This window comes from Dipodomys spectabilis, unplaced genomic scaffold (genome assembly GCF_019054845.1).
Source record: "Dipodomys spectabilis isolate Male_0828 unplaced genomic scaffold, ASM1905484v1 ptg000070l, whole genome shotgun sequence".
Taxonomy (NCBI): domain Eukaryota; kingdom Metazoa; phylum Chordata; class Mammalia; order Rodentia; family Heteromyidae; genus Dipodomys; species Dipodomys spectabilis.
In genome coordinates this window covers 2,046,165-2,069,227 of record NW_024870747.1, presented here as the reverse complement: position 1 = coordinate 2,069,227, position 23,063 = coordinate 2,046,165, and the positions used below count along the sequence as shown (strand labels likewise).

At 35.5% G+C, this 23,063-nt stretch overlaps 1 non-coding gene across 1 annotated transcript; it reads right to left on the bottom strand.

The window, feature by feature from the left end:
• Positions 1–21,824: 21,824 nt before the first annotated feature.
• LOC122109921 lies at positions 21,825–21,931 on the bottom strand. Its single transcript, XR_006147776.1, has one exon. It is a non-coding gene; the product is annotated as a U6 spliceosomal RNA (small nuclear RNA).
• Between the last annotated feature and the right edge of the window lie 1,132 nt (positions 21,932–23,063).

The following is a 23,063-nucleotide window of genomic DNA, read 5'->3' as shown; positions in this document are numbered from 1 at the left end:
TGCTGAACTTAATCATGACTAGGAAAGTATGGACACTAATGTGTTTATTATAAATTTCCTTACAAATATATAATTCTGTCAGATATTATATATAATATATAGTGTAAAATATATTATACATTATATAGTATAATAAATATATTCTAATATAACATATATTATATATTAACAAACTTCCTAATTTTAGAGTTAGGAACAAGCAACATATTGAAAGACAAATGCTTGAATCTCTGTGTAATTTCTCTACCACTGGACAATTCCAGGTTTCATTCTTATTACCCAAAGAGCAACATAAGCAAGCAGTGGCCATGGAGATGGTTCTCTGGATTCTGGAAACTGTGATCTGCATATATATATATATGCATATATATATATATATACATACATACATATATACATATATATATACATAAACATGTATATATGAAATATTGTTTTATACTAGTGAATGTGTAAAACTATAGCAACAGATAATTAAGTCAACATCTATGTGCACACACACTCAATCACTTTCAAGTATAAGAATTTCTTTTCGGGCTGGGAAGATGGCTCAGTGGTAAAGCGCTTGCCTTGCATGCATGAGGCCCTGGGTTCAATTCCTCAGCACCACATAAGCAAAAAGAAAAAAGCCAGAAGTGTTGCAGTGGCTCAAGTGGTAGAGCGCTAGCCTTGAGCAGAAAAGTCGAGGGACAGCACCCAGGCCCAGAGTTCAGGCCCCATGACCGGACCCCCCCACAAATAAAATAATGTCTTTTCTATGTTCCGTATGCACCTACACAGAGAGTACATGAGTTGCCCTTGAATTGTCCTGGTAGTTATTTATCTGGCTACTGTAGCTTCACATCCTTTGTTCTCTTAGTAGCCAGATGTCATGTGTTCAACAACAATACTTGTTACAGGCAAAAGTATCTACCCTGACACACATAGGAACTTGGATTTCAGAAATGCCACAAATAATTGGGAAGTACAGCAGTACTTATCAAAATTAAATAGATTACATATTTATTAGAAAGTTTGTCAGAAAAATAAACTTCAGTGCAGGATGAAACACTTGAAGAAAATTACAGTTGAAATTACATATAGCTAGGTGCTGGTAGCTCATGCCTGTAATCTTGGCTAATCTGGAGGCTGATATCTGAGAATCAGTTCAAAGCCATCTTGGGCAGAAAACTTGCCATTAGACACTTATCTCCAGTTACTCAATCAAGACTAAAATTGATACTGTGGCTCAATGTTGTAGAGAGATAACCTTGAGCCAAAGACCTAAGCAACAGTGCCCAGGACCCAAGTTCAAACTCTGCAATAGACAATAAATAAAAATAAAAAATAAATTACATATAATTTATTAACAACTCTGTACAAGGAAAATAGGATATGACACATGGCAACATATGACTTCAAGTTACAAAGTTCCAAAGCATTTCCCCTCTCTTGAGAACTAGGAGTAATCCACATTGAAAAAAATAGAAACATGAATGATTTATACCAAATTTCAAAACATACTATATGTTATACAAAGGAAATGCAATAAACACGCATTTCACAATTTAGTAACATCATATAGTATAAAGAATCTGATTAACTGATTCAGAAAAATCAATACAATGGAGATAAAACATCCAATATATCAGTGGTCAAATTAGCAGAATACTTTCCATCTATGATGGCTGTTCTGTAAATTATCCAGCCCTATCCATCCCACAATTGCAGAAGGCTCCTCCTGAGAATGGCCAGAAACCTGTCTACTATGAGTGCTCAATGTAGACCTGGTCCCATTCTCTATTATTTGGGCAAGTGATTGAATATCTGAAAACTTGCCAAAGGCACAATTTGGGAATGGCTTCCAGTAACGACATTTTAGTTCTCAGAAAAAAAGGGAAATTGAAGACAGTGGGAAAATGTACCAGATCCTGGAAAGATTTCTATCATTGTGCTAAATCTGTACCCTTCTACTGACACTTGAACAAACTGCAGCAATTGTCACTCCAACCACATGTCCAAAAAATAGCTTTCCAAATATTGACCTGTTTTCACGTTGGCAAATCAAGACACTCTATTGTGGTCCTGTTTTACTTAACCTATCTGCTATAGTTTGCCCAAGAAATAGTTGACCTTACCAATTTCTTAAATTTTAGGTCATCACATAAACTATTCATAGCCCTTAAACATTAAAAATACCTATCCATATAAGTCTGCATTACATACTTATTACTGTTTTTCTTCATTTGTCATGTTATACATATTTGTGTATCCCATGGCTTAGTTCTGTAATCTTCCTTCTCATGAGTGTTACCACTGAGTACATGTAATTATTTCGTTTTTTTTCTCCAGCTCTGTTCTTTCTTTAATTCAATTCCTTAATAGCATCATGTCTACTGACAACTCCTAGCTATTGATTTTAACAAATTCAAAAGAGTCCAAAGTGAGCTTTGATTGTATCCCTCATTACTATTTAATTAATTGATAACTCTTCCAGTTGCCTTGTCAAAATATCTTGTAGTCATTTCAGACTTACCTACTATTTCACACCTCATATGTAATGTATGAGCAGGTTTTGACAAATTAACTCACATAATATTTTAGGAACCATAAATATATAGTATATGAATATTAATACTATGACTTAAATTCGTGGCCTTGGTTGTTGTTTTTTACTTTTATTTTGTGCTCAGGTTGTCAGTCTTCCATTTGAGCCACAGCTCCACTTTTAGCTTTTTGGTTCTTAGTTGAAGATAAATGTCTCATGGTCCATTTACCTGGTCTAGCTTGAAACTACGATCTTCTGTTTTCAGCCTTGTAAATAGCTAGATTTAAAGGTGTACACCAATAAAACCACCCCTATTATATTTGAATTAAAAATAAGTTCAAAGAACGAATATTTGTAGTATTTTCAAATCAATATGTTTTCATTTACACATTGTCTTAAGAGGTTTTTGTTATTACAGCTCACTTATCAAGAAAGGAAAGGAAAAATTCGTAACCAAAGAACCTTTGTATGCACCAATGCTCAAGCCTGCTAGCCACAATTTTTTTGCTGGGAAATAACAAAGGATGATATCGTCTACAGGCAAAGCAAGAGAAAAAGCTCTTCACTGAAGTTGCTGAAAGACTGATAAGGATGAGGACAAGCAACTTTATCCAGAAGTATCACAAAGTGTTTGCTGTGGATAAGTGTAGCCAATCTTAGAGGATGTTCATAATGATGAGGAGAATATTTGATTACAGAGGTGTGCTTTCTTGAAGATATCTATTTATAACATAGTTTGTGTACTGTTAAAAATGAGACAGTTACGATAGGGATATTGTCATTCCTTGTATCCTTCACAGTATAATATTAAAACCAGTTTTATACATATAGTATTTATAGTAATTATAGACTATCACTAATTATGCATATATTATAAATATATCATTTATATGTTATGTAATATAGTGTATTACATATATTATGCACACATAATTTAATTTTTCTACTTGTCTGTCCAGGAATTAAACTAGCAATATCTTTGAAAATGGATAATAAAGTAGGGTCCTTACAATTTTGATTGCAAACTAGAGTTTTACTCAATTAGTAGTTATTTATTCTGAATTGGTTTAGAAATGGAATATCAGAATATAATTGAGCATTCAAAAATAATTATGTAAGAATATGCCAAGGATGGGGTTAAAAATCTATAACCTGACTCATGTATGTAATTCCTGCTACTTAGGGGCTGAGATCTGAAGATAGCTATATGAAGCCAGTCTGAGTGAAATGGCTCAGGGACAAAACCCAGTCCCAGTAATGGCACAAAAATAAATTATGTGACAAAAACATACATATATGTTTATTTACATAAAGTTGTCATTCCTTGTATCCTTCACAGTATAATACTAAAATGTTTTATACATATATTATTTATAGTAGTCGTAGAATATTAGTAATGATACATATATATGTATACATATGATATATAAATATATAATTTCTATGTTATGTAATAAGATACATTACATATATTATGCACACCTAATTTATACTGATAACACTAATATCCATTAAATTGATATTTGTTTTAGAATAGGGAATAGATTTTTTTTGGTACAACAAGGAAGTAAGTAGTCACAAAAATGATTCCTTTTGGATTGTATATCCATAACAATCTATTCCCTATTGAGGGTACTGATTGATAAAAGCCTGTGTTCGTCAGCACAGGTGTCTTTGATACCAGGAATAATAAACAGTGGAAGCTGAATGATGTTCATTCAGGTATTTCTTTAGAAATTAAACTGATCTTCCTTTGATATAAAGATCACTTGTGCTGTCATTATCCATACCCTTTTCATTTAAAAATATTTATATTCTGTATCAATGTTATTGATCTCATAACCATAATTAGTAAGATAATGTGGATTCATCTGCTCCATAGCTCTTGAAAAGTAATGAATGTGACACAGAATATCCTCAGATGTGGATGGTGGAATTCTGGATTTGAATTATGGGTCTCAACTGATCAGTCTTAGCAACTTGGACATTTGTTTGGGCTTCTTTCCTACTTTTGTTTTTAATAAAAAACTTAATTCATTTCCTAACTTGAAGAACACTCATGAGCACTTAAATTACCCTAATGCAGGTTCAGTGCTTGGAATGGTGTCTGCACATTGTGTAGTAGGTCCCCAAGAAGTCAGCTTCCATCAACATGGTCACAGCAACCTTCCTGAAGGACTTAAGAAATATATACCCAATTGATGTTAATATCTTTGAAAATTTGTCTTTACTAAAAAAAGTATTGTCCTCATATGAAACAATGAAAGCAATGTTGGGGTTGTCCTGTGGCTTTTATTATGAAGGAGTTTTGCCTAAATTTCATTCTTACTCTATTAGTGGTAGCAGTGGCATTCTTTAGAGCTACCCTTCATATTTCTAGTTCTGTGTTCCAGTTGGAATACCACTGTAACTTCGTTTATAAACTTTGTTATAAGAATAAATAAACTACAACTGCTGAAGTTTTCAATAGTCAATGCATTACATTTTATGTGCTTAATATTTTCCTGAAATTATTACCTTTGGATTATATATCCCTAACAAACTATTTTTATGATTTCTTATATGATTTATATAGATTTCTTATGTAATTCTTATATGACATCTTAGAGATCCATAAATAAAACATCTCAGAACAGGAAAAGAGTATGTAAGAAGTCATAAACAATACTATTATGGTGCTCTTAATGGCTAAGTGTAAAGAATATGTGACAAAACTGTTGGAAGATTCATTTGTTGTTTTTTTGTTTGCTATTCTCTCCCCTTTCTTTGTAGAAAAGGTTCTCACTATAAAGTGCCAACTGATCTGGACCTTTCAAGGCTTGTATCAGTGACATAAGTGATGGGATTAGGGACATGTGCTCCCATGGCTGGCTTTTAGGAAGTTCACAATATCGCAATACCTATACACATAAAGAAACTTTTGTGAGTAATGTGTATTCACTTCCTCAATAGCCACAATGTCAAAACATCAAATTACTAACAACTGGCATCACTAACACCTCCATAAATCAAATGCAAACTAAAAGCTCTACTTCAAAAACCAACATCTAAGGCAGTGTTGGAAATACAAGAAGATACATAATACATCTAAAGGAGTGAGTTCTTTAACACTGGCAATGAGCAGTGATAGCTGAATTTTTAACCAGGCTTGAAAAGTTCGGGTGTCCACTAACTATGTGATTAGAGTTGCAGAGTTGACCTTGGTATCAAGATTGGAGGTAACATTCTAAGGCAGCTAAGTTGCTGCAATATTGTAGCTCGATACAGTGTGACCCTTCCTGATAATGATAAACAGAGAGTAGAAGCTAAGTCAGTAAAATGTATAGGAAGGATTCTCCACTGAGAATAATTTCAGGGGGTGATCATTACTCTTGCGTTGAAAATGAATAGCCCATCATTCTGCTTTAAGCTCTAGCATATTTATGATTTGAGGACAATTATAACAAAACACTGTGCCATGAGTGGTGAGCAGTGTAGGTGTATATTACTATAACATATGTAAAAATCCTTACAGGTATGGAATGGCCTGACCCTGACACTTCATTCTGTGTTGTTGAGTTTCATGGAGAAATGTTCATAATTAGGCAATTCACACTCATCTAAGTCTGAATCAGGCAACTGAGATAAGACATTAGGGTCATCACTCCAGTGACATGGTCTGTGACCTGTGAAATAAAAAACATTATTTAACAATGCATATGTGTTTCTGAAAATGCATGCAATACCAAATACCAAATATACAAAAGGGACAATTATCCATCTCATATTATCAGAAGTAAAGATATTCCTGAATTGTACTTACTTGCTAGAGGATCACAGGGTCACTGCTAACGTTTGGTATCTTTGCTCAATCTTCCTCAATCTTTTTTAAGGAAGTGTTTTTCCATAGTTTGTTTTGAGGTGTTCAGAAAATCAGTACTGTCACTAACCGCAACCATGGGACAGGAAAGATGATGGGATACCTGGCCAAAAAACTGAGAAATCACTGGAAATGATAGGAAAGAAGACACCAGAGGACCCAAAGCCTCATTGCCAGCTTCTGGATCACCAAATCCTGCTTAACATGTTTATATTCCTTCTACTACAAGGCGGGTGGTGGTCAGTGGCTATAGGTATGTCCACAAACTAAGGCATTAACCTAGCTTTGGTTACAACTATTAACATGAGGTATTGTTTGTATACATAGTGATAATTGAATCCCTTATTGTTAGGGAGCAGAAGGGAGTAATAGTCATTACATCCATAACACAGACATCCATCTTGTCTCCAAAGTCTTAATCTTTTAGTGTCCAACAGCTTGAATTTATATACTTTTGAGGTAATAACTCATACCCCTGTCTTCCCTTGACTGACCTTTCCAGAGCAGAGCTCTCAGTCTTTTGATTGCTGTTTGAGATGGCTTCGCAATCTATCCCTTTCCAGGTTTAACAGTTTGACCCTAGAATCCCTCACAAGTACTGTGACAGATGTCTTATTTTGAAAACTATATTTTTTCTAGGATAGGTTCAATTTTTAAATTTTATTTTATTTCAAAAATATTGTACAGAATGTTTACAGTTACATGAATAAGATACATTCCTTGTTGAATATTTTTATCCACTCCATTGTTGTTCTCATTTCCCTTTCCACTCTCCACACATGCTCCCCACCCCACAGTTGTAAAGTTCATTTCTGAAAGTGTCTTGTGAATATCATTGTTGCAATGGGTCACTCTTTGCACTTCTTTCATCACTATATTTTTTCCCTTTCCATCTCCAAATCAGATAAATGTATATACAAGATGGAAGGTACCAAAATCAAGACAGAGTTTGCTAGGGATAAACCAATAGAAAAGACAAATGAAATAAAATAATATCTAGATACTCTACCGACATCAAGGTTGATATCTGAAAAAAAAATTTGCTGTTTCCATGTCATGGAGTTCATTTCAATTAGCATCATTTTGTAAGGTCAAATGTATATAACTCTGGAGCCAGCAATCCCACTCTTGAGCTTGTAGAAATGATCTCAAGCTAAAACACACTAAATCTACAACTATATTTTTTGCAGCATTATTACTATAACTAAGATATGGAACCAATCAAGATGCCCCTCAATGGATGAATGGATCAAGAAAATGTTGTAATTTTATGCTTCTATCAGAAAGAATGATAGAATGATAGCCCCTTTCTTAAGAAAAGGGAAAGACTTGGAAAACAATCATATTATGTGAAGGAAGCCTTACTCAAAGAAAAATAGGTTCCAAGGTTTGCCTCATTTTTATTAATTAATATATGCTTAGGATAGTCCTGACAGACAGGTTTACTTTTTAAACTCTTAATATTCCCTTTTTTTCTCTCGCTCTTCCTATTTCATGCCAATTGTGTGTGTGTGTGTGTGTGTGTGTGTGTGTGTGTGTACACGCACAGTAATGAAACTTGATTCGGAGCCTCAAATTCTTGCTTTGTTTCTTCATTCATGACTGACTGAGTCTGTACTATTTCAACCAAGGTTTCACTCTGTCTTTGATTTAACAATTGAACATAAATATCTCATGGATTGCTACCCCAGCCATCTGTGAACCATGATCTTCCAATCTCAGCCTCGTGACTTTATAAGAATAGGGATGAGGCACTGGCATCCAGCTTAATTGCCAAGTGTTTTTTTGCTTTGATTTGTTTTTGTTTTTTTTGTTGTTTTGTGCATTCAAAATCTGTAAGGAAAACAAATCGCTTATAACCAAGAATATTCACATAAAATGTGTGTTGTTTAAATATTACTTTGTTAATATTATCCTTTTACATCCACATTATGTGATTTGATTTTTTTTGAACTCTATCGTTGCAAATGGTCAAATCACATATATAATTTGAATCTTCTTTTCTTGGTTTTAGAATGTGTTTCAAAACAGAATTTACCAAGGTTTAACTCTGCACTACAGAAGCATCACCTTTATGATTATTCAATGCCCTGTAAATCATAAGTTCATCACTTCTTGTGGCACCATATGAGCCTATAATACCTCCACATAGTTTAGACCTCAATGCCGTGCACTCTTCTGCCAAATATGCAAGGACATCCTTTGTAATTCTCCTTGGATTTTCACTGTTTTTCTCTCTACTCTCCCATGCTAAGTCCTGTGATGATCATGTTGATTTTCTCCCCTGTTACATTCATCATTGCATCTTGGGAACTACTGTTATGCACTACTGTACTTCTATCCAATCTCCTTGTGGTTCATCTTGTACCCCTCTCACCGCAGAGGGTCAGAGATTGAGGATATTTTCTTCACACTTTAGCTCAGACATCTATCTTTACTTTCTAGCAATACATTCATTGAATTCTTTCTGTAAAGTCTAATGCCTTGAAAATGATTACTGCATTTTCATGGCTTTGTTATTTGGCATTGGGGAAGTACATAGATCAGTAACTGTAACTTAGGTAAAAGAAGACTGCAATCATGCCTCCGTAGATGTTGTTCATTGGGTAATGTTTACTTCAAGGTCTTCCTGCCTGCTTCCTATTCACTGTTTATTTTTAAAGTAGCCTTTTCTTCTGGAAAGTATTTATGGGCCTAGTGTAGATCAATTCCTACTTTAATTAGTCATTAATTTTATTCCAACATCATTTTGCAGTTCCTTCTGAGTTTCTTCAGGGTCTGTATAGTAATGCTTCACATTCTTAGTTATGTTTTTAACATCGATGCATCCGATGATAAAAACACATTGCTTAAGTCACCATTTTGATGATTGAAAAGAAACCATGCTGCAATCTCACTATATCACAATTTTCTGGTTTTAAATTCTTTTAGATTATAATTGATGCTGGAGAACGAACATTCTGTGTACAATTTTATATTTTCCTAATTATTTTTAGTATACTTTCCAATATTGTATAATGTTAAAACATTACTACTTACTTAGTTTTAGGATTTCTAAAATGGGTAGATTAAAAGTTCTATTCATTCACAATTTTAAGACAACATTGTCCATTATGACCAAGTGAGATATTTTAAACTTTTTATTTGTGGTCCTTATTGGTGGTGCTGGGGAATCTTAGCTTCATGTGTCTTAGTCTACTGTGTGCCTCTGAGCCTGATGTGACCTATGGTTTTATTTTCAATCAACTGGGATAAAGAAAAATTTCCCTAGGAAGGATTTAACACTTGGTTACTTTCTCCAGTATCTCTCACACACATAAAAGTAATATAATTCTACACTGACAGAAAATGGTGTTCTTATATTTTATTTATTAGTAGTAACTTTGTTTTTTGTAGCCCCACTCTTCACTATGTCTTGCCCATTTGCTATCCCTCCTTCCCATAAAACTTGACTAGATCAACTGGAAACCCACTTCTAGTCAGCATCCTCCTTGAAAAGCTCAACCTTAAATAACCTACCCCCTGGTAGCAATGCTAAAAACTTTCAAAGGCCTGACTGCAACCAGACTCCTTCCTGAAAGCCCTCCTCTGCTTTAGGGAAATCCCTCTTCCACTCCACCCCTTCCTGGAATCCCTGCTCTGCACCACCAGAAACCAGGCCACATCCATATCTCCTTCTATGTCCCACCTTGCTGCAATAGAACTCCGCCTACACCAGGCTCCTCCCTCAAATCCCCACCTCGTCCACCAGATGAGATCCGCCCCTAACTACTCTAGTCGCTCATAGTCGCATTGCTCCCATATCCTAGTACCTCCAAACTCTTCCCTTCCCTTTCATACCCCATCCCCAACCAGCCTTCTCACTCCAGCCCCCCTGGTTTCATCAGAATCTCTGCCCATATCTAGCCTACTTGTAAGAGGCCTAATCTCTCAGACACAGCCCTGAAACTACCTCTTCCCACAAAGCCCATCATGCTATACCAAAAACCCTTCATCTCCCTATAACTGCCCTTGAAGCCCTGCTTTGCTTGGCCAGAAGCTTCTCACACAGCCCATTTCCTGCCTGGAAAGGCAGCACGGCTCCACCACAAGCCTCTCTACCTCCCACATCTACTCTCTCAATGCCCTGACTTGCTCTCCAGATAACCCCCACCTTGGCTCCTCCCTCAGTTCCACATCCTACTCCACCAGATACCCTGCCCACAATTATCCTACACCATTGTAGTTCTTACATTCCTTCTTAAAGCCCCTCCTCCAACTAGCCCCATGGCTCCAAACCATGCCCTGCTCCTGAAAAACTCCACTAGAAAACCCCCACCACACTATGCCATTTCTGGACACCCACATTGCTCCACTGGAAACCACTGTTCCAGTTGACCTCCTTCTGGAAGCCTAGAAAACCTCCCCCACACTCTCCCATCTCTCGATACCATCATTGCTTCACTGGAAACCACTGCACCAGTTGGCCTCCCTCTGGAAGCCTCACTAGACTCAACTTTAAATCCCAGTCCCTTCATGGTCCCTTTTGGAAGGTTGTTTTGCCCTGCTGGAAATCCTGTCCATAGTCCATGTCCTGCCTTACAACACTGAAATACCCATCCAACCTCACTCCTCTTTTCGAAGTGGTAACTGGCAACACCAGAAACCCCATCCTAACTAGTCTAGTGCACTGGATCTTATCACTGCTCTCACAAAGCCCTGGTCCTGAAAAACGCCTCCATACATTGTGACTACATCCTGCTCTGCTGGAAACCCCACCTCCACCCTAACACACTTCCCAAAGTCCTGCCATTCTCCATGAGAAACCCTGCCCCTTACTAGCCTATGTCTTCTTAGTACCACCATGCCCTCTCAAATCCACACCCTGAAAAGCCACTCCCTCATAGCTCTGCATTCCTACTCCAGAATCCCCACCTTCTGTCAACCTCTTCCCTCCATTCCCTGCCCTGCCTTATGGAAAACCTCGCCCTACATGTCCCACAAGGTCTCATAGTGTTCCACCAGATCCCCTCCTCTAAGTAACCTCCTCCTTTGTAGCCTTGTTCTTCCTTCTCAAAGCCCTGTCCCAAACAGCCTCCTCCCCAGTGACCCCACCTTCTTCCAATGAAAACCTGTCCACCTGCCAGCCTCCATCCAAAATCCCACCTACTGCACAAGAGACCCCTCCTCTAACAAGTCTAGTCCTTGCTGTTCCCTCCCTGATGTCTCAAAGCCCTACACAGACTGGCCTTTGCCCTCAAATCCCTGTCCTGTTCCACCATACAGGCTGTGCCAATACCAACTCCTCCCTTAAACCAGACAGAGCTCCACCAGAAACCCTATACCATCTCATCTATGAAGGTTTCATCTAGTAACTTTTATTACAAATGTGATTTTGAACATATCTGGGGAAATAGAAGTTCCAGCCTTCAGCTGGGCTCAGTTATAGAGAAGGATTTGTGCCTTTTTTTTTTTTTTGACTTTTCAGCTAGTCCTGACAATGTAAAGTGCTCTTGTCTAAAACTGGATAAAAATCAGGCCAGTTTAATTTCAGGTGACTTCCCCCCCCCAGCCTTCCACCAACAGAAGGGATGCAAAAGACCAATTTTTGAAATGCCTTGCTAAATAAGCAAGCCCTGGGAAAATGAAGCTCAACAAAGTTACTTAGATTAAAATAAATAGTGTCTCAAAATTTTCTTTCAAAACTTTAAAATGTACATATAACTGATTTTGATTTTTGTGTGCTTAAAAATCTGAGTGTGTTTTGTATGTGCTTGTGAACATGTTCATGATAGAAATTGTCAGCATGCTGTAACAATTGGCTGAGTTTAAGTTTAAAGTTCCAAAGGTTATGAGATTTGATCATTACTAAAAAATTTTTAAAGCATTTTCACATTGTTTGAAATAGCTTTTTAAGGATTCTTTAACTTAAAAATTAGAAAATCTGGTATTTTAGAATGCATAAAGCTGTTTACACTGTAATCAAGATATCTGGCTTAACAAAAAGGAGAAATTTAGAAGCCAACAGAAGACCTATCGTTAGGAGTGAAGGATGAACAGGCAGAAGTGCAGTTCAGCTGGTCATGCATGGTGGAACAGGCCCTGGGAAGAGTCCACGCATCATGAATTAGGGCAAGCGGGCACAAACGCAGTTCAACTAAATCTAAAGAGTCGGATTGGGTGTGTGCCCATTCCACAGGAAGGGCCAAGTGGCCCATATTTATTCTGCCCCTTTTCCCTACAATAGACACTGGAAACATGATGGTAAAAATGAGTGATGTGAAGATCTGATTAACATTGCTAAAACTGCCCCTTGGATGTGTTAAAATTAAAATTAAGAAGGCCTTAAGAAGAGGATCAAAAGTTTATTTGTATAATGTGGTTTGCTCTCTGATATTCTGCCATTGGATATGTTATTTTTAAGGTATAAAGGTGTTAAGTCTAGCTTCTTGGTACAGTGATAGTGATTCTAATTTTTGCATTGAGAAAAAAATGTTATTTGAGCTTAAAAGTTTTCATGTGTATCTGTTTAAAAACAAGCAGCCAAAAGGAAATGAGTGACACCTAGCCTCGAGAGTTTAAGGGGTTTTTCAAAATGCAACTAAAAACTAAAGTATAGAATATTAAAACAGAGATGAATAGGAGGCTTACAAATTAGGAATGGATTTCTGTGTATAAAGTTTAAAAGTAAAATTGTTCTAAACATTTGCCTCAAAGTACAAAAAGGAAAAATTAGAATTACCAAAGTTATTGCTTAATTCCTATTTCAGTTTGGTCTCTTAGGTTTTTTTTTTTTTTTTTCCATAACAGTTCCCAGCAGATCCACAAAAAGGAGTGAGGATTCTTTTAAGTTTGTCAGATGTAACTTTGGCTCTTAATAAGTTTCAGGTGAGAATATGCTTAAAAGCCACTACTATGTTGACTGTCTTTTTGCTTTTAACTGGAGTAAAATGGCCTTTTATGAGACTCATTGATCTGAAAACTGGTTTGAATCCAGCCTAGGCAGATGAAGGTCTCTGTGAGAATGTCACCTCTACTCAGCCAGCAGAAGACAGAAAGAGCAAGCAGACCTGCTTTAGGATTCAATGTGGCAGAGTGCTAACCTTGAGCTGTAGAGCTGAGGGACAGCACTCAGGCCCCAATTTCAAGTCCAGCAACCAACTAAGGGAATTGCCAATGAGGCATTGTTTCCAGTGTGGAGAAGACACTCCTTGGACGAAAGTAATGGAGGAGCATCCAGAGACCGTAAGCCACTGCTTAGAAGGCAGAAATAATGTCAGATCCTTGAGTCATTTGTGCATGGCCCTTCAAAAATTGGTCAGAGCCAGAAGGTCATGGGAAGATAGTTTGTAAGCATATCTATGACTGAAAGGGACAGGAACTTGTCAGTCATCTGTGATATTAGTAAAAAGCTAAGGTTGCAAAATGTGGAGGATAGTTTAAATCCCAACCCTTGTATGTGCCAAAAGTTCTAATTGGCAGTAACTTTTGAGCTGACACCACCTACATGAAATTCATCTTCTCAGGAAAAGTTTGTAAACCTGAGAGTTTGTTTCTATTGATATCTGTCTGAAGGCCTGCATAGGTATCTCAGACATTGTTAGGATTACTAGAGATCACCTTCCAAAGCCATTCATAAAGATCCTTTTGCAAACCAGAAGACTAAAGAAGCTCCACTGCTGTAGCCAGAAAAATGGTCTGTGCATTTGTCAAAAGTTAAAATATTGTTCTTAACCTCTTTGTAAAATAGGCTAAGTTTATAGGTTCCTGGTTAGGTAGGATCAACACTCCTGAGTCAGCTTCAAGAAGTGACAGAAGATGAATATTTGCCCATCATCCCTTATTAAGAACAAGGGAAAATATTCACTTTTTAAAAAATGTGGCAAAATAGACAGAAGGAAAAGGCATGGGAAATAATAGTACAGGCCTGAGTCCTCTATATCTGCTTAGAAAATCCTAGCTTTATTAAAAGATCTATTTGTTTAAAAAGTTGTCATCTTGGTAAATTGTCCTGGGCTATTGTGTAAATTGTCTTAAAAACTAGTGGAGTCACAGCCTGCCAAACGTATGCAATGTATCCTTACCAGTCTATGTAGGAATTTGCAGTCCAGCACGAGATGTGACAGCCCCTTGGAGCCACTGAGAGACCCTGCTGTTGCTGCTGCACATCCTAATGGGTAAAGTTCAACAACAGCCTGACAGTTACCTGGAGGAAATCTACATCATCACATCTACATCATTTACCTCCACCGTGGTAAATGTAGACTGCACTCCTGACTGATTCCATCACCTGAAAATGCTTCCCGGTTGAAAGCTGCTACAACTAAGATCCTGTGGGACATTCTCTTGGTAATATGCAGTAATTCTCTATACTCCCACAGTAGATATTGGAAACGAGGATATCGCTGGCTTGCCTTAGCCTTTGGAGTCTAAAAGCCACACAAATACTTTAGTTTTTATTCATCCTAACTTCAATTCAACTCATCTTTCTAAAAATAGTTTTTAGTTTCACTCATTATCTTGTCTTTCTTGTAAACCTAACCCTAACCCTCACCGTAATCATACTCTAATCTTAATATTATTAGCAGTTTTCTATTTCACATTCATCCTAATTCTAACTCTACTTGTTATTCGAAGATTTACTTTGTTTGACCCTAAATTTTCCGTTTCCCTAATGCTTACACTAAGCCTAGCTGGAACTAAAACCTAACTTTCACTCTAATGATAATCCAATTCTAATGTTTAAGAAAAATACTCTAGCTTTTAATTATTCTAATGAATACTCCAGTTTTCACTCTGGAAATGAGTTTCAGTTTGCCCTAATTTTCACAAATTTTCTGACTCTACCTCGAAAGTTATCTTGTTCCCTAACAGGAGTCATTATATTACTTGTCCTCACATTCTCTTACCAGGAAAAATACTGTAGTTTCCATTGATTCTGCCATTTTCTGAACCACTGTATCTGAAAACAGTTTCAGATTTACTTACCATCTAGTCCAATACTTAACGCTAACTCTCAACCTAAACCTGCCTGGAAAACACTCATTAATCGTTACAAGAATGATCACTGAGAAATAAATATAATGATAACGTTCTAGTTACTGTTCAGCCTCATATATTTGCTTCTACTTGTTAGTGAACACAATTTTATACTAAAAGCTTTATTATTCGTAACAATAAATATAATCAGAAGAAAATATTGACCCTAATCTTAATCCAAATTATATGACAATACTAACACTAACACAAGTACACTAGTTTTCACTCATCCTTCCAAACATAGGTTTAAATTTTTCCAATATCTTAGTCATTTTCTAACCCTAAACGTAATCTTTCTTAACTGGAACATTGAGAATAACCATTAGCCTAATTGTGAGTAGATTCTAATATTAATAGCAATACTCTAGTTTACATTCATTCTCATTCTTACCAGGCTTATATTAAAATTTACCTTCAATTAGACCCTCATTTTTTTTCTCCTTCACTCTAAGCCTAACCATGGCTGGAATCCTAACTAACCATTACCTTGACACTAATCCTATCCCAATTCTAAAATTTATGAAAAATGCTCATTTTGTGCAATCCTAACTGAAATTCCATTGGTAATTCTTGAAATAAATTGTAGGTTTTCTGTAAACTCTACAGATTTTTCACTCTTAACTCTGAATGTATTTTGTTCCATAACAGGCATCATTATACCCATTGATCTCAAATCTTGATTTTATGAAATACATTGTACTTCCATTATCCCAGCTTTTCCTGAATTCCTACAACCTAAAAAAAGGTTCAGCTTTACTTAATATTTAACATTTCTTTTTTTTTTTTCCTTTTTGTCGGTCATGGGGCTTGCACTCTGGGCCAGGGCATAATCCCTGAGTTCTTTAGCCCAAGGTGTGCGTTTAACCAATTGAGCCACAGCACCGCTTTTATGTTTTATAGTGGTTAATTTGAGATAAAAGTCTCATGGACTTTCCTGCCTGGGCTACCTTTGAACTGCGATCCTCAGAAAATAGCTTCCTGAGTAGCTAGGATAATAGGCGCGAGCCACTACTTTAACCCATTTCTTTACTCTATCCTCAACTCCGGTTAACCAGAAACCTAATCCAAATCACATTCTGATTGAACACCAAATGGTTGATGTAAGGAAAATTGTCTAGATTCTATTCAATCACACATTTTTTTGGCTTCTAATTCTAATTGGAAAACTAAAATTCACCTTAAAGCTTATCCTTCCCTAACCCTAACCGGAAAAAAAAGTATCTCACACTTTAAACCAAATTATATCTGAATATTTAAAGTAACACAGACTGGTTTTCATTCATTCTTCTTAAAATATGTGGCAGTTTTACACAATGTCTTACAGATTTTTCTCATCCTGACCGCGTTCTAACTGGCACACCTTTCCTAATCCTAAGCCTACCTATAACCGAATCATCATGTTAGTAGCAAGCCACTTTTTTCATATTTATCCTAACTCTTGCTCAGCGTGTAGGTCTAACTTTTATTTGTATTTTGAACATAAATTTTTAACTGTTTTTCTATGTCCTGTCAGGTTTTATTTTTCATTATTTTAAAAATTTTTATTTTGTTGAAAAGATGCTTTAAAGAGGGATTAGTTACATATATAAAGTAAGGAATACGTTTCTTGTTGAGCATTGTTACCCCTTTCTTTCTTGTTCTCTCACTATCCCATCCCTCCCCACTTCTCATACCTTTCCCTTCCCATGGTATAAACTTCATTTTCAACATAGTGTCTTGTGAGTATCATTGTTGCAATGGGTCATCCTGTGATGAACCTAAATTTTCTATTTCTCTAATCCTAATTCTAATTCTGTCAGAGATCCTAACCCTAATAATAATAATAATGATAGCTCAATTCAAAAGTTAACAAAAGATATTCAGGTTTTTATTTATTCTATTAATTCACTGTGCATCTTGAATTAACTTGCAGTTTAGCTTAAATCTTCCAAATTAGTTTATATGTGCATATATAAAGATATAATTTTATGTGAAAAACAGAAGATCTTTGGAAGAAGGAGTAATAAGAAAGAAATAGAGGGAGTATAATCAAATACCGTTAAAGATTTTATGGAATTGTCACTTCTGACAATTAATACCTATTAACAAAATAACTAAAAATTAATAAAGAACACACTGCCTTCTAATGTTCTTTAAGAGAGCCATGATCTATCTTCTGAAAAAAAAAAAACTCGTGTTAGATAAACTTTGTCCATGGATAATTTATATTGTTTGCCAATTATTTAACTTAATGAATAAAAATTTATCAAATAAGATTCCATGACAAAAAAATATAAAACAGTTACTTAGCAATTGTTTGAGAAAAAGTTATTGTCATGAGTTTTAAGAAACGGAATTGCTATTTCCCTACAAAGCAATGACTTAGGTTTACTAATCTAGTATTTGTAGTAAGCTTAGAGAACATAATTGGCATGAAAAACAACTAACTGTACATCTTGTTTCTTGAATGAGTGATATTTTAAACATTGTCTTTTATTCAAATAAATACTTAGGTTTACATTTCAAAGTAAGTTCAATTTTATCTCCTTTCAGAACAAGTACTTACCCTGCAATTAAATGTACTAGCATATTCAGGTATTTAGAAGCTAAATTTTCTATGTTTTATACGTAGCTCTACATATTCAGAATGACATGATTTTTTTATTCATAAATGTCTAACGTCAGATTTTTGCTTCATCAATATAAATTGTCTCATTAGGTTGTAGTGAAGGCTCCAGTAACCAGAGTGGTCAAAACCATTTCCTGAATTCTAAATTTTAAATCAAATCATTTTTAAGCTTTGATAATATCATTTATTGTCTCTTCAGAGCAATTAATCTAAAACAAATACTACTTTTAAACATTTCACTCACATTGTAAAGAATATTAACATAGGTCAAAAAAAGACTAATTATTCCAGACTCATCATATTTGGTGATCTTAGTGTGAAGAATGCAGAGAGTAGAAGGTTCTTACACTCAATAAATAGTTTTGGTTAAATTAAGTCATATATCTGGATTTCTAATTTGGAGGTTAATCACATGGAAACAGGAAAAAAAGTACTTTGGAATCAACAGAAAAAGATATTTGTGCATGTACCCCAGTTGCTTTATTTGTTTGTAGGTGAACACTGGACTTCGATTTCTATCTTAGCTGTTGTTGTGAATAATGTGAATAACAATGAATTACAGATATATTTATGAGTTACCCAGAGAGAAATAATCACACGATTGGTGGGACAGATCATATTTCAACTTTGGATTTCTTTAGAAAACTGCATACTACTTTCTACAACGAGAACACTAACCTGTATTTTGACCAAGAGTGTCGAAAATTTCCTTTTCTCCACACTGTCGCCAGCCAACATTATTATATTTTGAGTTTTTTTAAAGGGCAGGTTTTTACTGTGTGCAGTACCCAAGACTGGCCTTAAACTCAAATCCTTTTACTCCAACCTCCAATCACTTGGAATTACCAGCCTTTACCTCCACACCTGGTTCCTTGGATATTGTTTATGAGTTATAATAGTTAAGAAGTAGTATCAAAGTAATTTTGAATTGCATTTCTCTAATGACTTCTGCTCACAAAGCATTAAGCTAGCACAAAAGTTGTATTAAATACAAATTTGTAAATCCACAGGCAATTTTCAGGGCTTTTTGGAAAATATGTCTATTCAGAACTTTTGTCCATTTTTAATCAAGTTTCTTGTTAATCTCATCTTTAATCTCTCTATAGAAAATCAATAATTAATTCAAGGTAGTAGAAAGGAAAAAAATTAAGCAGCTCCTAAAATTTTTAAATTTTTAATAACATGATATTGCTTAAATCATTTTCTGTAAACGCTTGAGACTATGTAACTCAATTTAGTTAGACCTTTTACAAGGCTATATATATTTTATTTATTTTACTTTGATTGTTCTTTCCAAAGCCTGTACGGCTAATTTCACTTGCTTTCTTTCAGTCTCATGTAGTACAGATTTCAAACTGAAGAATAAATGGAAGGAAGCAAACAAAAAATACAGTTCCCCTCATCTGATGATGCCTCTACAAGAATGAGGAACGTGTTCATCCTTCTAAGGACCTATGATAAAATATCAAAAAGACATTTTATTCTTCTAGGTCTTCCTTATCTTTGCTATGTAACTTAAATGATGTAAAACACAATGTACTGCTCAGATACTTTTATGTTTTATCAAGTTTGCATATTTTTATATGGATTTCACCTCAGTCTACAACATTCCTTCATTGTTCTGTCTCTGATATTTTTACACTATCACGACATAAGATAACCAGTTTGATTTACAGCATGAGAAGTTATCCACCTGGCTTCCTTGGAAGCTGAGCATGGTCAATAGATATTACTTCTGGTTGCTAACACTACATGTAATGGTTTCTGTACTACTTATCATATTCTAATTAGTATTTAAAAAAGAATGCTGGCTAAACTCAAAGGTCATTCATAGGTTTATGTTAAGTGTTTCACAAGTTTTATTCTCTTACTTCTTAAGATAACATTTGGTATAATGCTAATGTTATTACCATTGTAGTGTTGGGAAAAATTGTAGTAAAAAACTGTAAGTGCATGGCCCAAAGATACACACAGTGAGGAAGGAAATGAGTCAAAGTTTCCAAAAGTCTTTCAGCAGTACCAAAAAGGTGGGTAAAATCTGTCCATTCTCTTATGCTCTCAATTCAATATTCATATTGTCCAAGAAATAATAGCATAGCAAATATTTCCCATGGTGATTGTTTTCTGTCACATTTTGTCTTCAACACAGACTGTGTTGGTGACATTAGGTTATCATGCACAGAGCTGAGCTTACAAATTGAGGTCTGAAGACAGCCAAATTTCTTCTGTCCCACAGTTCCAGTTTCTTTTTTAAAAAGTACTAAAACTTTTAAATATCATCACTTACTGTCTTTTAACAATCCCCAAACGAATTAAATTGACATGTAATCATTCAAAAGGCTTTCAAATTCGGTGATGATTAAACAGGCCCCCATGAAGTAAATTTTCTTTTACTTTTAAAATTGTTCTAAAAGCCTTGTGCTGGCTGGTCACACCTATAATCCTATCTACTCTGAATATTTGCTCAGGAGATTGAGATCTGTGGATAACACTTGGGAGCCAATCAGGGCCAAAAAAAAAACTTCATGAAATTATTTTTCAAAATGTTTAATGAACTAGCAAAGAGCCAAGAATTGAGATGTAGCTTATATCGTAGCTCAGCAATCTAGATAGGAAAGGCCTAGCAAGGCCTTGAAGCCCTGATTTAAATTCTGAGCATTCCAATATACATGCATGGTGTTCTCATGCACGTGCGTGTATGCTTGTGCGCTGCCGCACTCACACACACACACACATTTATTCAAATTACCTTCATATCAGTGTTCTGAATTAATTTCTTTGTTAACAATATTATATGTGTAAAATAGAGGAAATAAACTCTTCCATCTAAGAACATTTTTATATGTTTTTTATGGTAATAATACTGTGCAGAGGGGTCACATTTACATGAACATGGAAACTAGTAAGTTTCCTAACAAGCATTGTTACCTCCTCCTTTATATTTCCCCTACCATCCCTTCCCTCCCACCTCCACAAGTACACTCCCCTCCCCCTTCCTTCCTCCGCCTAAATTGTAAAGTTCATTTTTCAACATAATGTCTTGTGCATCTCATTGTTACAATGGGTCAACCTGTATCGCTATTTGAGCATTTTTTTCCCTTCCCCTCCCCAAATTAGAGAAGCATACATACAAGATGTAAGTGTACCAACTTCAAATACAGAGAAAACAGGGGTTATAGTGTGGGGAGAAACGTACAAAAAACAAAAAAAAATGACATCCCACATTATAAGTACGTTAGAAACAATAGCAAGAATCAAAAAACCACTTGTGTCCCTATCTTGGGGTTCAATTTCTTTAACATCATCTTATCTGATTATATGCACATATCTTTTGAACTTTTCTGCTTATCCCAGACATACATTCGTTATTGAAAATAAGGGAAATCATGGGACCTATATTTCTTTGGACTTGGCTTACTTCACTCAATAAATTTTTTTCCAAGTCTTTCCATTTCCTAACAAATTGGGAGATGTCATCCTTTCTGATGGAGGCAAAGAATTCCATTGTGTATATATAACACATTTTCTTGATCCATTCATCTAATGGGGGCATCTGTGTTGGTTCCATATCTTAGCTATCGTAAATAATGTTGCAATAACCATAGTTGTGCTGGTAGTTTTAGTATGGTCCTTTTTATGATCATTTGGATAAATCCCCAAAAGTAGGATTACTGTGTTATAGGGGAGTTTTATGTGGAGTCTTCTGAGGCACCTCCATACTGCTTTCCAAAGTAGTTGAACAAGTTTACACTCCCACCAAGAATGCAGTACGGTTCCCTTGTGGCCACATACGTTTCAGCATCTGTTGCTGTAAAATTATGGAACGCTCCAAGACTTTGCATGTCATCCTTGCACAGGGTGCATGCTAATCTTCTCTGTATCGTTCCAATGTTAGTGTATGTGATGCTAAATTGAGCACAGAACAGTTTTTATATATAAAGTATAATTTTTAATTGATTTTATTAAGCTAGGCAATTCAACAAAAAGTAAGTTCAAAAGAATTGTTGTGAAATTATAGAATCATGTATTTCTTACATAAGCACACATTTAAGAATAAAATCAAGATAGACATGCCAAAAACAAAATAATTCCAGATATTTGTAGTTCAAGAGATGTGTAGGAGGAGAATTTCAATTATTCTATACAAGGCACCTGTCAAAATGAACATTGCAGCAAGTGTTAAGGTTTGTTAAAAGTTTTAATGTTTTAAATATGCTTAAGTTTGGGATTTTGCTTATATATGCCAAAAATAGGACTGTTTGGCAGGTATAAAACTTTTCTGTAAAGTATTTAAGATTTATGATAGCAGACATTAAGTACTTAGTATGTACATTTCAGAGTTTATGGAAACTTTATTAATGAGAAGTTGCAAAGTCTTTGTGTAAAGGAGCAGAGTGAAGAGTTACGACTTTAACTACACAGTTTCTGTTAAAACTTTAGTGATTCCTTACTTTATTTGTTAGCAAGGAATAAATGATGATATAAGCCATAATGTATACATGTATGTTATTATTCACACACATACATATTCTCATGTATACATGCACTCATGGAGAAAGACACATAATTACAGCCAACACAAGTTTCACCAGTTGTTGAATATGCCTTAAAAGGAATAATTGGAACAATATATGGTGAAGATGTATTTGTCCCTAAGAGTTCATTTTCCACTCTTCTTATCTCTTAAAACTGGTAGTTTTAGAGAGATTTGACTTTCAAAATGCAGTACAAGTGATAGCAAGTCACTTGGAAACCTCAGTAAGTATAAGTCATATGGTGTCTCCCTGCTCCTCACGGAATGCTTACTCTTGTAGACATTCTTAACAACCAAAATAGCAGGAGAATACCCTGGTAAAGAGTAAAGTTATAAGGCTTTAAATGGCATCCATACTTGAGCTCTTTTTCCAAAAACCAGCATGAATTCCTAGGCAGATGAGTTAGTCCTCAGAAAACTGGACTCTACATATACATTTAACTAACCCATGTGAAAATTCCTAGGTGAGAAATGCTGACTGAGGCCTTGCTGATTTCCTGCCGAAGAAAATAAGAAA